The sequence below is a fragment of the Phyllobates terribilis genome, unplaced genomic scaffold (genome assembly GCF_046119375.1).
Source record: "Phyllobates terribilis strain yellow unplaced genomic scaffold, ASM4611937v1 Scaffold_85__1_contigs__length_6476398, whole genome shotgun sequence".
Classification (NCBI taxonomy): Eukaryota; Metazoa; Chordata; class Amphibia; order Anura; family Dendrobatidae; genus Phyllobates; species Phyllobates terribilis.
This window is the reverse complement of record NW_027362845.1, coordinates 6018784-6035986: the sequence shown is the minus strand read 5'-3', so window position 1 is coordinate 6035986 and position 17203 is coordinate 6018784. Positions and strand designations below refer to the sequence as shown.

Genomic DNA, 17203 nt, shown 5'->3' with positions numbered 1-17203 from the left:
CTCCGCTCCTTACACCTCGTACACGCGCGGCTCTGCTCCGTACACCTCGTACACACGCGGCTCTGCTCCGTACACCTCGTACACACGCGGCTCTGCTCCGTACACCTCGTACACACGCGGCTCTGCTCCGTACACCTCGTACACACGCGGCTCTGCTACATCCACACTGTAAACCCCTCCTGACCCCACACATAAACTTCAGCTCATCCAGCACCATGACAACCAGCACAGCAGAGTCCTGCATCCACTGAGGCCCCTGATCATGTGACCCCTGACTCCTCCCCTCCTGTGACCTCATCACAGCTCCTGTGCGCACAGAGCAGCCATATATGTGGTGGCGGCTCTGCAGGTGGAGGTATGTGGAGACCCCATTACTGGGCGCAGGGGGCATTAACCCCTTCAGCACGGAGACTCTTTTGGGGTCTTGTGTTGCCCCTTTATAAGAATCATAAGGTTTTTGTTCTGTTTCCTATAATAGATACATACGACCCAACTATGGAGACAGGAAGGGAGGAAACGTATTGTTCTCATAGTACAGGACCCCTTTACTGCCCCACAGTGTAATGCCCCTTATGCAGGATGTATGATGCCCCCCACAGTGTAATGCCCCCATTATGCCCCTTATGCAGTATGTATGATGCCCCACACAGTGTAATGCCCCCATTATGCCCCTTATGCAGTATGTATGATGCCCCACACAGTGTAATGCCCCCATTATGCCCCTTATGCAGGATGTATGATGCCCCCCCACACAGTGTAATGCCCCCATTATGCCCCTTATGCAGGATGTATGATGCCCCCACACAGTGTAATGCCTCCATTATGCCCCTTATGCAGGATGTATGATGCCCCCACACAGTGTAATGCCCCCATTATGCCCCTTATGCAGTATGTATGATGCCCCCACACAGTGTAATGCCCCCATTATGCCCCTTATGCAGGATGTGTAATGCCCCCATTATACCCCTTATGCAGGATGTTTGATGCCCCCACACAGTGTAATGCCCCCATTATACCCCTTATGCAGGATGTATGATGCCCCCACACAGTGTAATGCCCCCATTATGCCCCTTATGCAGGATGTATGATGCCCCCACACAGTGTAATGCCCCCATTATGCCTCTTATGCAGGATGTATGATGCCCCCACACAGTGTAATGCCCCCATTATGCCCCTTATGCAGGATGTATGATGCCCCCACAGTGTAGTGCCCCCATTATGCTCCTTATACAGGATGTATGATGCCTCCACACAGTGTAATGCCCCCATTATGCCCCTTATGCAGTATGTATGATGCCCTCACACAGTGTAATGCCCCCATTAAGGCTCTTATGCAGTATGCATGATGCCCCCACACAGTGTAATGCCATTATGCCGTATGTATGATGCCCCCACACAGTGTAATGCCCCCATTATGCCCCTTATGCAGGATGTATGATGCCCCCACACAGTGTAATGTCCCCATTATGCCCCTTATGCATTATGTATGATGCCCCCACACAGTGTAATGCCCCAATTATGCCCCTGTAATCAGGTGACAGGATACAACACACAGGTAAACACAAACCCTTTAATCGTATATTACTTTACTGACAGGAATTATGGTCCGGACACATATAGGCCATTATGCTCTGCGGCGTGGAACACATAACTACGGTCATGCGCGGTCACGGGTACGAGTGGTGCGGCAGCAATCACTTTATCTGGTGTTTCAGTGTAAAGTGCGTCACTTCCGGACATGCACACTAGGGGATGGACATTATTGTAGACAGACTCTATTCTGTATATCCTGTGACAATTCACCTCTAGGAATGGGAATGGGTCTCCTAGTCTGGGGTTTTGGATGAAGTGGGATATTTATACATGGACACCTGGCTATTAGGCACACTATGCTGAACATCATGAATTATCATCCCTGTATCAAGCCTCCTGATGAACCTGTTGGGGAAACGCATCGAGGCTGATTATTGAACCGTTCTCTGATGACTATCATACCCTTTCCTTTATATATACCTGGAGACATATCTGATACTATTTAATTTATCAGTGTATTTTTTGATATATATCAGCATTAGCTAGAGCTTCTGAGGTACAGCCACCAGTGAGCGGGGGCACCATTGTTGAGGGTGCTAACCTCCGCAGCTAGGCAGTATCCGCTTTGTTTAGGTACAGGATAGGGTACAGTAGTGACTGTATCAATTATTCAGCAGCATCATTGCTTACATCTGTTTATATACATCCACACCAAGTCATTGAGCTTGTAATTTTGCTAGCTTTAAGTATATATATATTGTTAGTCCAGTTTTCAATGCATCTATCTATATAATTGTCTTATCCCGTCTGTCTGTCTGTCCTGGAAATCCCGGGTCGCTGATTGGTCCGGCCCCGGCCAATCAGCGACGCGGCATTTCAGAAAAACATGGCGGCCATTAGCGGCTCATGTGAGGCACGGAGGTCAGCGGCGATGCAGCCGGCTGCTCGCAGCATAAGTCCCCCAACCGAATGCGCCGCTGACCTACATGCGGCTATCGTCGGAAGATTAGCGGCTACAGCCGCTTATCTCCCAAGGACAAGTGTGACGCCCCTCCCCTCCTTTCCTTTCCCCTCCTCTCCCCTCCCCTCTCCTCCCGTCCCTCCCCCCGCTCGATCAGGACCCCGGCACCCGGCGTCATACGTACCCCTCCCCGTGCCTGTGCAGCAGCTCCCGTGTCTTCCACTGATGCCCTGTGACGTCTCAGGTCAGAGGGCGCGGTGACGTCTTTACACCGCGCTCTCTCCTGACCGATCACAGCGCACAGCGTGAAGATGCGGCCTACGCTGGAGTCCAGAGAAGCAGTGAGGTGAGTATTGGATTTTTTTTTTTTTTGTATGGGGCCATAGGGGCATTATATGGGGGATAGGTGACATCCTCCATGGGGCATTATATGGGGGGAGATGTAACATCCTACATGGGGCATTATATGGGGGAGAGGTAACATCCTACATGGGGCATTATATGGGGGAGAGGTGACATCCTACATGGGGCATTATATGGGGGGGAGAGGTGACATCCTACATGGGGAATTATATGGGGGAGAGGTGACATCCTGCATGGGGCATTATATGGGGGGAGAGGTAACATCCTGCATGGGGCATTATATGGAGGGAGAGGTAACATCCTACATGGGGCATTATATGGGGGAGAGTTGACATCCTGCATGGGCTATTATATGGGGGAGAGGTGACATCCTACATGGGACATTATATGGGGGGAGAGGTAGCATCCTACATGGGGCATTATATGGGGGAGAGGTAACATCCTACATGGGGCATTATATGGGGGAGAGGTGACATCCTACATGGGGCATTATATGGGGGAGAGGTGACATCCTACATGGGGCATTATATGGGGGAGAGGTGACATCCTACATGGGGCATTTTATGGGGGGAGAGGTAACATCCTACATGGGGCATTATATGGGGGGGAGGTGTCATCCTTCATGGGCCATTATATGGGGGGAGAGGTGACATCCTACATGGGCCAATATATGGGGGAGAGGTGACATCCTGCATGGGGCATTATATGGGGGATAGGTGACATCCTGCATGGGGCATTATATGGGGGATAGGTGACATCCTGCATGGGGCATTATATGGGGTATAGGTGACATCCTACATGGGGCATTATATGGGGGGAGAGGTGACATCCTACATGGGGCATTATATGGAGGGAGAGGTAACATCCTACATGGGGCATTATATGGGGGAGAGGTGACATCCTGCATGGGCCATTATATGGGGGAGAGGTGACATCCTGCATGGGCCATTATATGGGGAAGAGGTGACATCCTACATGGGGCATTATATGGGGGGAGAGGTAACATCCTACATGGGGCATTATATTGGGGAGAGGTGACATGCTGCATGGGCCATTATATGGGGGGAGAGGTGACATCCTACATGGGGCATTATATGGGGGAGAGGTGACATCCTACATGGGGCATTATATGGGGGAGAGGTGACATCCTACATGGGGCATTATATGGGGGAGAGGTGACATCCTACATGGGGCATTATATGGGGAAGAGGTGACATCCTACATGGGGCATTATATGGGGAAGAGGTGACATCCTACATGGGGCATTATATGGGGAAAAGGTGACATCCTACATGGGGCATTATATGGGGGGAGAGGTGACATCCTACATGGGGCATTATATGGGGGGAGAGGTGACATCCTACATGGGGCATTATATGGGGGAGAGGTGACATCCTGCATGGGGCATTATATGGGGGGAGAGGTGACATCCTACATGGGGCATTATATGGGGGGAGAGGTGACATCCTACATGGGGCATTATATGGGGGGAGAGGTGACATCCTACATGGGGCATTATATGGGGGAGAGGTGACAGCCTACATGGGGCATTATATGGGGGAGAGGTGACATCCTGCATGGGCCATTATATGGGGGGAGAGGCGACATCCTACATGAGGCATTATATGGGGGGAGAGGTGACATCCTAAATGGGGCATTATATGGGGAGAGGTGACATCCTAAATGGGGCATTATATGGGGGGAGAGGTAACATCCTACATGGGGCATTATATGGGGGGAGAGGTGACATCCTGCATGGGTTATTATAAAGGGGGGATGTGACAGCCTGCATGGGGCATTATATGGGGGGAGAGGTGACATCCTGCATGGGCCATTATATGGGGGGAGAGGTGACATCCTACATGGGGCATTATATGGAGGAGAGGTGACATCCTGCATGGGGCATTATATAGGGGGGATGTGACATCCTGCATGGGGTATTATATACGGGGAATGTGACATCCTGCATGGGGTATTATATGCATGGGGTATTATATATGGGTTATGTGACTTCCTGCATGGGGCATTATAAAGGAGGGTCGGGAGACTTATGCTAGAATACCCGATGCTTTAGAATCGGGCCACCATCTAGTATATTTAAAAAGGGTTTAATATTTTATTTTAGGGGGGGTTCCGACAGTATTGCCCCTTACACACACAACATGGTACCATCCACCCCACCGACTACCCCACAGCTAATGAATGAATATTCACTTAGCCCCATTCTTGGTGCAGATAATAATGAACCCAGGACCTATGAGATATTTACCACACAATAGGTAGCAGGGCCTTATCATTCATAACGGAAGCCCATGCGGCCGCTATGGTGCCCATGACTCAGCACCGAGCACACTCTCCTTACCCATCATCACAATTTCAGTGATATCCACGTTCCTATGACTGTGATACCAGTGAATAGAATAGTGAATCTGAGTCGAAAGCTCACTGATCCCCCATTCAGCCTTCACCTGTGAGTCTGAGGCTCCGTGCACTGCAGGCGCAATGGCATCACTACATCACGGCTGTAGTATGGAGCCTCAGTACTTACACTGCACAGACCGGAGCAGCGCATCTCAGGAACGGAGTTGGTTGAGTAATGTGTGTGGTTTTTTTTATATCAGTAATTGTGGGGGAAATCATACTGTCTGGCAGCCCTCATTCTGAGCTATATGGGCACACAGGAGAACAATTTCCTGGTGATGAGTCAGAGAGGGATAAGTAAGTGAGAAATACAGACATTCAGTCCATCTGGTTGTAGACTTGAATTGATATGGTGTTGTGTGTAGGAGGGAGACATCAAATAGTACATTCTGAAGGAAAGCAAAGATATAATGGCAGTGTGAATCTGGATTTCAGGCAGGAAGCATAGTGGAGACAAAGAGCAGGGCGAGGTCCTTAGCTCAGGCCAGGAGGCTTGCTTAGATGGTACAGAACTTTGCCCTGAGTGGCCAGTAATCTAATTAAAGGAGATTAACACCATTACCTTCAATGACAGGGATAGCCCATCATGGCCGGGTGCTAGTTCTCGCACCAGGATGGGTTATCCCCTCACAGCATGGTCTCAGAAGTATTCTACAAAGGTATAATGTACTGCAATGCTAGTGCATTGCAATACATTATACCTGTGAAAAAAGTGAAAGTACCATATCAGGACTAAGTAAAAAAAATTGTAAAAAAATGTTAAATAATAGTAAAATATATTACATTAATAAACACACATTTTTATGTTAAAAAAAAGTAAACATATTTGGTATTGCCGTGTCCAGAATGACCCGTGTCACACTAGTTAACCCCTTCAGTGAATGATGTAAAAGCCTTTTCATCCTACAGCTGGAAAAAAGTGGAATAAAACGCAATCAAAAAGACAGATGTAAATAAAAATGGTATTGCTGAAAACGTCATCTTGTCCCGTAAAAATCAAGCTGCCATACAGCTCCATCAGCCGAAAAATTAAAAAGTTACAGCTCTCAGCATACAGCGGTGTCAAGATAAAAACTTTTATAGAAAAAATAATTATGTAAAAGCGCAAAAACATAAAAAAAATTAAATAAATGAGGTATCGCTATAATTGCACTGACCCGAAGAATAAAGCTGCCTTATCAATTTTACCACACAAGTAACGACAAAAAAAAACAATTCCTGAATTGCTGGTTTTAGTTCATTCTGCCTCCCAAAAAATCAGAATAGAAAGCAATCAAAAAATGTAATTTGCCCGAAAATTGTACCAATAAAAACGTCAACTTGTCCCTCAAAAAACAAGCCCCTACATGACTCTGTCGGCTGAAATATGGAAAAATTATAGCTCTCAAAATATGGCAATGCAAAGACTAGTTTTTGCAAAAAAAATCATTTTTCTAGTGTGTGACAGCAGCCAATCATAAAACCCAATATAAGTCTGGTATCACTGTAATCGCACCGACCAAAGAATAAAGTCGCCTACTTACAGTGCACAAGGAACAGCGTAAAAAATAAATAAAACCAATTATTCACCTGCTGTTGATTTGTTCATTCTGCCTCCCAAAGATCGCAGTAAGGCGCTTACACCGGGGTTTCCGTGTAAATCTCTGAAATAAATGATTAAGACTAGTGTTGAGCGAGTATGTTCTATTAACCCTTTCTCCGAGTATGCTCGGGCCGAGCTCCGAGTATTTACAGCTGCTCGGTGATATGGTTGAATCGCTCCCGTGTGCATGATTTGCAACTGTTTGACAGTTTTAGTACATGTAAGGAATGTCTATTTCTTACACATTCCTCACATGTAATAAAACTGTCAAACAGTTGCAAATCAGGCACACGGGAGCGATTTAACCTTATCACAGAGCAGCTGTAAATACTCGGAGCTCGGCCCGAGCATACTCGGACCAGAACATACTCGCTCAACACTAAGACAGAACCCCCAGTGGAAGATTCCCTGTAATGAGGCAGATGGCGGCACTGTGGACGGCATCTGACCTATGATTCGGTGGTGTCCTTCTTTTTAGCCGTAGATAAAAGCACGGTCAGCCACAGTTTTGTGCACCTCTGACAATGCTGAATAGAAAAAAAATACAGTAATTCCCCAGACGGAGTCCAGAGTAACTCTGCTGCCTCATCTCATTATAGTGAATGGATCTCTCAGGGATTTCATCTGAATCACATCATTCTGATATTTAGATGGAAACCCCAAAGTAAGTGCTCAGCGTAGAGCGCTGGATAAATGTGATCCAAAATGTTATGTAAAATATTCCCAATTAAAGCTTCACATAAAAAGCCCCCACTCAGGTCCGTCATGTGTTAATGGAATTATAGGAAGCTTCCACGTTACTGGTAGTACAAGGGCTCTGGAGAAGCGAAATTGCTTCTCGCCCCTCTCCCCTCACCAAAAGAAATTCAGCAAATTCTGCGCTCCCAAATCCCACCTCCCTTCTGAGCACCACAGTGTGTCTTAACCTCATTTAGCGTCCACAGGGGTATAATTTCCAAAATGGGGTCACTTGAGAGGGGATTCTGCCCTTCTAGCACTTAGGGGCTCTGTATATGGAGTCCGCAAACTATTTTAGGACAATCTGCCCTCCAGCAGGCAAATAGCTCTCTGTCCCTCCCGAGTCTCACTGTGTGGCTAAGCAGTACTGTACAGCCACATATGAGGTATTGCCACGTTCAGCAGAAATTGTGTGACACATTTTGGTGCCATTTTTTTTTACCAATTTCCCCATGCGAAAATGTAAAATCTGGGGCTAAAACAAAATATTTGTGGTAAAAATGTAATTATTTTTTCCTTCACTGCCCAATGGTATAAAATTCTGTGATATACCTGTGGTGTCAATATGATAACTGCACCCTTAGATGAATTAATTGAGAGGTGTAGTTTGTAAAATGGGGTCACTTATGGGGGATTCTGCTGTTTTGGCACCTCAGGGGCTCTGCCAGTGTGACATGGCATACTCAAACCATTCCAGCAAAATTTGAACTCCAAAATGGCGCTTCTTCCCTTCTGAGTTTTGCACTGTGCCTCAAAGGTAGTTTTCGACCACGCATTGTATATTGGTGAACTCAGGAGAAATTGCACAACAACTTTTGAAGTCCATTTTTTCATGTTACCCTTGTGATACTAAAAAATTTGGGACTAAAAGATAATTTTTGTAGAAAAAAATAGACATTTCATTTTCACAGCTCTACGTTATAAACTTCTGTGAAGCACCTGGGGGTTCAAGGTGTTCACCACACATCTAAATATTCCTTGAGCGGTCTTGTTTCCAAGATGGTGTCACTTGTGGTATGTTTCCACTGTTTAGGCACCTCTTTTAGAACTTTTGTTTTAACCCCTTAATGAACGCCAATACGCATTAAAACGGCTGTCGTTAAGGGACTTTATCCCCTCATTGCCGTTTTAAAACTGCAATTGGGAATAAAGGAATATTGCCACCCAGCGGTGGCAATTCGCGTGGGTGTCAGCTGTATGTGACAGCTGGCACCCTGCAGTATCGGCCCCGGACGGTTTTGCAACCGATCAGGGCCGATTAAACCCTTAAATACAGCTGTCAATTGCGACAGCAGTATTTAAGTTGTTACAAGGGGGTCACAAGACCCCCTTTGTAACCATGAGACCCCCGTGATGAAAATTACCGATCACGATGGTTACAATGGTACCCTGAGGTCATGTGATGACCCCAGGGTACGGTGGCCTTTGAGATCCAGCTATAAGCTGACTACACTACATGAGTACTGCAGTATATGAGACCAGTGATAAAAATAAATATCATACATGTCCCAGAGTGAAAAAAGAAAAAAACGCACACGTCACAAAAAGCTGTTTCGCCATTCAAAACACAGCATTTGTGATAAAACAAAAATAAACAAAAAAGTACACATAAAATTGGTATCGCCGCGTCCGGAACGGCCCGCTCTATAAAACTGGCACATTATTTATTCCGTTTGGCAAACACCATAAAAAAAAGCCAAAAACGTTGCTTTTTCATCATACTGACTCACAAAAAAGTGAATTAAAAGCAATCAAAAAGTTATGTAAAAAAAATGGTAAAAGTGAAAGCGCCAAACTGCAAAAAACTAGCCCTAAAATAACTAATTCGGCAAAAAAGTAAAATTTACAGCTCTCAGAATATAGCTGTAACATCCCTGGCGGCATGCTTGCATGGTACACCACCTCCCACCATGCAAGACCGCAATCTTACCCTTCAGTCCAGCCTGCAAACCGTGTTCCAGATCATACTGTCTGCTTAGGGCAGCGGCCCCCCGGTTACTTCCTGATTCTTATAGCTGCTGTGGGCACACCCCTAATGGGTCTCCAGCCTATTGCTGTCAGTCACTGGATATTTAAACCCCCTCTACCCAGAAGGAGGTGCCTGAGCAACACCTTCACTCAATTTGTCTTTGCATACTGTATTGCCAGGTCCTGTCCCGTCCCCTCTGTTTTCGCTACTCTGGGAGCTGTACTCCCAGACTCGCTCCTGTATCTCTTGCAGTAGCAGTTCCTGTCTGAACTGTACTCTAGCCTGTTTGTCCGCCATTCTGGGGGCCGTATACCCAGACTCGCTCCTGTATCTCTTGCAGTAGCAGTTCCTGTCTGAACTGTACCCTAGCCTGTTTGTCCGCCATTCTGGGGGCCGTATACCCAGACTCGCTCCTGTATCTCTTGCAGTAGCAGTTCATGTCTGAACTGTACCTTAGCCTGTTATCTGTTTTTCTCTATGTCCGTACCTTCCCTTTTCCTGCATTGTCTGACCCTGCACCTAACTCCTACTCGTTGTCTCTGTACTTCTGTTTGTGAGTTTTGTGTCCACTCGCTACTTCCTAGCAAGTACCTTGTGTGTATCTGGTTCTGCTTGTCCCTTTTCCCTTCCTCCGTATCTTCCTGTATTTTCCAGTCTGTTCAATGTGAACAGAGCCCTGTCCTCTCTGCCTTGTCCACCGCACTTGCGGTTTCGTGCTGCTCTGACTTGCCCACCACTCCGGCGGTTTTCCTCTGCTCTGACTTGCCCACCGCTCCGGCGGTTTCTCTCTGCTCTGACTTGCCCACCGCTCCGGCGGTTTCTCTCTGCTCTGACTTGCCCACCGCTCTGGCGGTTTCTCTCTGCTCTGACTTGCCCACCGCTCTGGTGGCTTCTCTATGCTCTGACTTGCCCACCGCTCTGGTGGCTTCTCTATGCTCTGACTTGCCCACCGCTCTGGCGGCTTCTCTCTGCTCTGACTTGCCCGCCGCTCCGGCGGCTTCTCTCTGCTCTGACCCACCGCTCCGGCGGTCCCTCTCTGCTCTGCCTTGTTCACCGCACCTGCTGTTTCGCTCTGCTCTGCCTAGCTCACCGCTCCGGCGGTTCCTCTCCGCTCTGCCTAGCCCACCGCTTCGGCAGTTCCTCTCTGCTCTACCTGTCTACCGCAACTGCGGCTCTGCTCCAGTCTCCCAGTCTGTACTGGCCTCTATCCAGCCTGGGCTCCAACCTGCTAGTGCCCCCCTGTCTGCACTCAAGCCGTGCTCGCCAGTACCCCCCTGTCTGCATACCAGCTGTGCTTGCCAGTATCTTCCCGTCAGCCCTCCAGCCGTGCCTGCCAGTGCCCACCTGTCTGCATGCCAGCCTAACCTGCCCATTCCTGCATTCCCCGGTGTGGGTCAACAGCTGTGATCGGGGTCTGACCTAGAGTCGCACCTGGTCCCTCTGCTCGGTTCCTCCTTGGTTCACGGAGTCGTTAGTCGCCGTGCGACCTTGGTCGGATCGGGTTGATACTTAATTACGGCTCTCCAGGCACTCCTCGGTTCATGGTACAGTGGGATCACGCATAACATAGCGACAAAAAAAACTAGTATTTTATAAAAAAAAAAAAACATTTTTACTGTGTGATGGCAGCAAAAGCTTAAACAATATACAGTATATATACAGTATATATAAATCTGGTATCGCTGTAATCGCACCGACCCGAAGAATAATCTGGCTTATCACTTTTACCACACGGAAAACGGCGAAAAAATAAAAATAAGGACTATTCTTGTACTGCTGTCTATTTGTTCATTTTGCCTTACAAAAATCGGAATAAAGCTTAACTCACATTTATCCTGCGCTCTCCACTGAGAGCTTACATCTAGGTTTCCGTGTTAATTCCCCAATACCTTATTTCAGACAAAACCCCCGATGGACCCACTTACTTATGAGGCTGATGGAGTCACTTTGGACTGGCCTCTGATCCAGGGTGTCCCATTATTTAGGACGTCTTTTTAGCGCACAAGTGTGGGCAACCCCAGGTCTTTGCACGCCTAAAAAGATGGAGACCACCGGAGCAGATGCCAAACGGAGCCCAAAGTGTCTCCATCTGCGTCGTTATGGTGGGTGGGTCTATTGGGGGTTTCGCCTGTATCGCATTTTTGTGGAATTTACACGGAAACCCTGCGGTAAGTGCTCAGCGTTGAACACAAGAATGTGATCCCAGCCTTATTCTGGAAGCGATCAAAAGATATTATGCGTCCCAAAATGTTACCAATAAAACCCCCTAATTTATCCCCAACAAAACCAGACTCAGGTCCGTCATCTGTCACTGAAACTATATGAGGTTCCCACGTTACTGGTAGAACAAACTGAAAAGCGACATGTCTCTCTTCCCCCTCGAATTAAATCCAGTGAATTCTGCTCTCCCAAATCCAAATGTCCCTCCTTCTGAACCCCACTGTGCCTAAACCACTATAAGCAGCCATATGTTTGGCATTGTTTTAGTGGGAAGAGAGCACTTGACAGTTTACGGGCTGCGTATCGCCAGAAGCACAAGCTGGGAACAATGTATGGGGGCGCTACAATATATGGGGGCACTACACTGTATGTGGGCACAATGTGTGGGCACTAATCTGGCAGTTTTGCAATTCTCCAGAAAAAAAGCCTGGCATGGATGTTACAAAATAGTCACTGCAGCCGTAGATGAATTCATTGAGAGGTGCAATTTCTACAGTGGGGTTACTTTTGGGGTTTTTCTGCTGTTCTAACACCTTCAGAGCTCCAAAAATGTCGCCCATAAACTATTCTAGCAAAATCTGTGCTCCAAAAGCCAAATAGCGCTCCTTCCTTCTCAGCCCTGGCGTGTGGCCTAAAAGTAATTTCTGACGACATATAGGGCATCACCGCGTTCGGAAGAAAGTGTGCAATAAATTATGGGGTTCAGTTTCACCTATTTAACCCTTGTGTACCTGAAAATTTGCAGCAAATACAATAATTATACTTTTACCACTAAAACGTCATATTTCCATGTTTCAGTGTTATAAAATTCTGTGAGGCACCTATGAGTTCAAAATACTCACTACTCCCCTAGATGAATTCCTTAGGCAGTGAAGCTTCAAATATGGGGTCACCTGGGGGGGGTGTTTCTGCTGTTTTCGCATGTCAGGTGCTTTCCAAATGCCACATTCACAATTTATTCCAGACAAATAGTTCTCTTTCCTTTCCTAACCCTGTCATGTGCCCAGACAGAAATTTTTGACCACATATGCAGTATCATCGCGTTCGGGAGAAATTGCCTAACAAATTATGGTGTCCATTTTACCTATTATCCATTGTGAAAATTACAAATTTGGGGCTAAAACAATATTTCCGTGAAAAAAAAATTAAAATTTTCCATATGACGACCTAATGTTCCTTCCCTTCCAAGCCCTGCCGTGTGCCTAGACAGTGGTTTTCCCCCACATATGGGATATCGGCATCCTCAGAAGAAATTGCACCACAAATTTTGTGGTCCATTTTCTATTATTACCCTTGTGAAAATAAAAAAATTTGGGTCTGAAGTTTAATTTATGTGAAAAAAGTTAAATGTTTATTTTTTCCTTCCATGTTGCTTCAGTTCCTGTGAAGCATGTGACATAACTCTGATTTAAGGGCATAAGAATTCAAAGTTTGAAAATTGCTAAATTTTCGCCAAATTTCCATTTTTTTTCGCAAATAAATTTAAGTCATATTGAATAAATTTTACCACTATCGTGAAGTACAATATGTCACTAAAAACAATCTTCGAATTAGTAAGATCCGTTGAAGCGTTCCAGAGATATTGCCTCATAAAGTGACACTGGTCAGAATTGTAAAATTTGGCTTGGTCATTAAGATCAAAATTGGCTCCATCACTAAGGGGTTAAACAACTCTCCTTTGTGCGATCATACAACATACAAGCCTCTGATTGCTCAGATAATGCACTGTACTTCTGTAGTGCCGTGTATTATCACTGCTTGTCATGTAATACTAACGGCCCCATACACATGAGATAAATGTTGGCTGAACGGTCATTTGGCAGACGGTTATCTTTCCCGACTCCCCCATACACACAAATATTCCAGCTTTCCTGTGGTCTGTATGAGAGAGTCACCTCCAGACTACTCTAGCGGAGGAATATCTACAGGAAGAACAAATTGATTTAGCCTCTGAAATTCAGGATGCCAAATCCTTTTCTGCCCTGACTTCATCTGCCAAGAGGCTCCCAAATACTTTATATAGTCAACCAAACCCCCGAAATCAGTGCTTGCATGCAACTTTAGTCTAATGTGCTTATATTTGACCACATACCGGTACATTAAATGGGTACTGCAAATTACAGACATCCAAAAAGACAGAGATGATATAAATCCAATAGAGTAAAACGTAAATGTTTATGAATCGAACTTTACAAAGACAAAAATATATTAAAATTCAAGAGGAGATACAAGAGAGAGTCACTCCTCACCCAGTATAAATTAGAAATGGTACCCCTGAGTATGTCACAATTACAAAAATTAATGTGATATAAAAATAATAAATAATTATAGTGTAGCCACCAAGTGGATAGTATATAACATGTGGTTCTCTTACAACATATTCCTAGTGCAATTAAATATCTAAAAATTAATCAGACCAACAATGGTACCAGTTCAATAGATCATGCACTACTAGAGTAGTTTAACAAAAAAACAGAATTAAATGTATAAGGAATATGTATATATTAATAAGTAAATGCTTATAATACAGCATATTATTATTATTTATTATTATAGCGCCATTTATTCCATGGCGCTTTACATGTGATAGGGATATTCATAGCAAAAACATTTACATAATCTTAACAAAACGAGTCAGCGACTGGTACAGGAGGAGCGAGGACCCTGCCCGCGAGGGCTCACAGTCTACAAGGGATGGGTGAGGATACAGTAGGTGGGGGTAGAGGAGGTCATGCAGTAATGTGGTGGAGCGGTGGTTACTGCAGTTTGTAGGCTTGTCGGAAGAGATAGGCATATAAATAAATACATAAAGTGCCTTGCGTGCAATAGACTTACCAGCTAAAAAGTTGAAGGGGTTAAAAAAACTACCATATAAATCTATAAGAGCATAGATATATGTATAGGAATAGTACCTAGGATAGTCGCAGCCACTGGGTAGGCGGAAGCCCCGACGCGCGTTTCGCACCTGCTTCTTCCTGGCAGCGTGTGTTTTAGTCCAATGTGTATGGAGGCGTTAAAAAGTAACTTATTGGACGTTGCTTAATAGACTTTCGTACATTCCAGGCCCAGACACCATTATTAGGCATTTAAATATTGTAGTAACTAGGCAGCCCCATACTATTGAGCACTTGGGGAGGAGGGGCATTGAGCCGAACTCTGTCAAACATTCTTAGATGCCATGTTTGCATTTGACAGCAGCAAGTAGTTAAACTGCCTGGGTTCGTGTAGCAGCCGTACCTGTGCCATCCCTGCGGTCTACATCTGTTCTGGTGCTCAAAACAGTTACTTTTTAACATGTTAAACATTTGTTTTAACCACTTTACCCCCGAGGGTGGTTTGCACGTTAATGACCGGCCCAATTTTTACAATTCTGACCACTGTCACTTTATGAGGTAATTACTCTGCAACGCTTCAATGGATCCCCCTGATTCTGAGTTTTTTTTTTCGTGACATATTGTACTTCATGATTGAGTTAAAATTTCTTCGATATCACTTGCGTTTATTTGTGAAAAAAATGGAAATTTGGCGAAAATTTTGCAATTTTCAAAATTTTAATTTTTACGCCCTTAAATCAGAGAGATATGTCACACAAAATTGTTAATAAATAACATTTCCCACATGTCTACTTTACATCAGCACAATTTTGGAACCAAAATTTTTTTTTCATTAGGGAGCTATAGGGGTTAAAAGTTGACCAGCGATTTCTCATTTTTCCAGCAAAATTTACAAAACCATTTTTTTAGGGACCACATCACATTTGAAGTCACTTTGAGAGGCCTTTATAACAGAAAATACCCAAAAGTGACACCATTCTAAAAACTGCACCCCTCAAGGTGCTCAAAACATCATTCAAGAACTTTATTAACCCTTCAGGTGCTTCACAGGAATTTTTGGAATGTGGAAGAAAAAAAATGAACATTTAACTTTTTTCACAAAAATGTTACTTTAGACCCAATTTTTTTTATTTTTGCAGGGGTAATAGGAAAAAATGGACCCCAAAATTTGTCACGCAGATACCCCATACGTGGGGAAAAAACACTGTTTGGGCGCACGGCAGGGTTCGAAAGGGAAGGAGCGCCATTTGACTTTTTGATTGTAAAATTTGCTTGAATAATTAGCGGACGCCATGTTGCGTTTAGAGAGCACCTGATGCGCCTAAACTGTGGAAACCCCCCACAAGTGACACCATTTTGAAAACTAGACCCCTCAGGGAACTTATCTAGATGTGTGGTGAGCACCTTGAACCCCCAGGTGCTTCACAGAAGTTTAGAACATTGAGCCGTAAAAATAAAATTTTCACATTTTTGCAGCAAAAATGTTTTTCAGCCTCCAATTTTGCATTTTCAAGACGGTAACAGAAGAAATTGCAGCATGCAATTTGTTGAGCAATTCTTCCTGAGCACGCCGATACCCCATATGTGGGGGAAAACCACTGTTTGGGCGCACGGCAGGGCTCGGAAGAGAAGGAGCGCCATTTGACTTTTTGAATGTAAAATTTGCTTGAATAATTAGCGGACGCCATGTTGCGTTTGGAGAGCCCCTGATGTGCCTAAACAGTGGAAACCCCCCACAAGTGACACCATTTTGGAAACTAGACCCCTCAGGGAACTTATCTAGATGTGTGGTGAGCACCCTGAACCCCCAATTGCTTTACAGAAGTTTATAACATGGAGCCGTGAAAAAAAAAAAATCAAATTTTTTCCACAAAAATGATGTTTTCGCCCCAATTTTTTTATTTTCACCAGTGTAAGAGGAGAAAATGGACCCCAAAAGTTGTTGTGCAATTTCTCCTGAGTACGCCAATACCCCATATGTGGGGAAAATGCAGTGTTTGGGCGCACGGCAGAGTTCAGAAGGGAAGGAGCACTGTGTGACTTTTTGAATGCAAAATTGGCTGGAATTGAGAGTGGACGCCATATCGTGTTTGGAGAGCCCTTGATGTGCCTAAATAGTGGAAAACCCCCACAACTGACCCCATTTTGGAAACTAAACCCCTCAAGGCTTTTATCAAGGGGTATAGTGAACATTTTGAACCCAGAGGTACGACACAGAATTTGATGACATTAGGTCATCAAATTGAATAAGTTGTCATTAGTCTTGAGTGCAAGTGCTCGCTACTTGAGTTTGCATCGAGTACTCAGGTATTCACCATGTATCACGGGTGCTCGAGTGACATGCTCGAGTCCCCTCGCGCATGTTTCCACGGTTATTAGGCACCCCAAAAAAATATGCAGGGATTGCTCGTGCATGGCAGGCAATCCCCGCAAGGTTTTTTTGGCCACGAAACATATGGGGCAGAGACTCGAGCATGTCACTCGAGCACCCGCGATACTCAGTGCATACCCGAGCACCCGATGCAAACTCAAGTAGCAAGCACTTGCGCTCAACACTAGTCGACATATCGTCATCTTCTTTT

At 45.3% G+C, this 17203-nt stretch overlaps 1 protein-coding gene across 1 annotated transcript in view; it reads left to right on the top strand.

The window, feature by feature from the left end:
* The first annotated feature begins 296 nt into the window (after window positions 1–296).
* The window catches only part of LOC141197674 (uncharacterized), a 53372-nt gene continuing 36465 nt past the window's right edge, over window positions 297–17203 (top strand). The window contains exon 1 of the mRNA XM_073662761.1: window positions 297–355. The gene's annotated coding sequence lies outside the window, so the exon portion shown is untranslated. The remainder of the gene's footprint in view (window positions 356–17203) is intronic.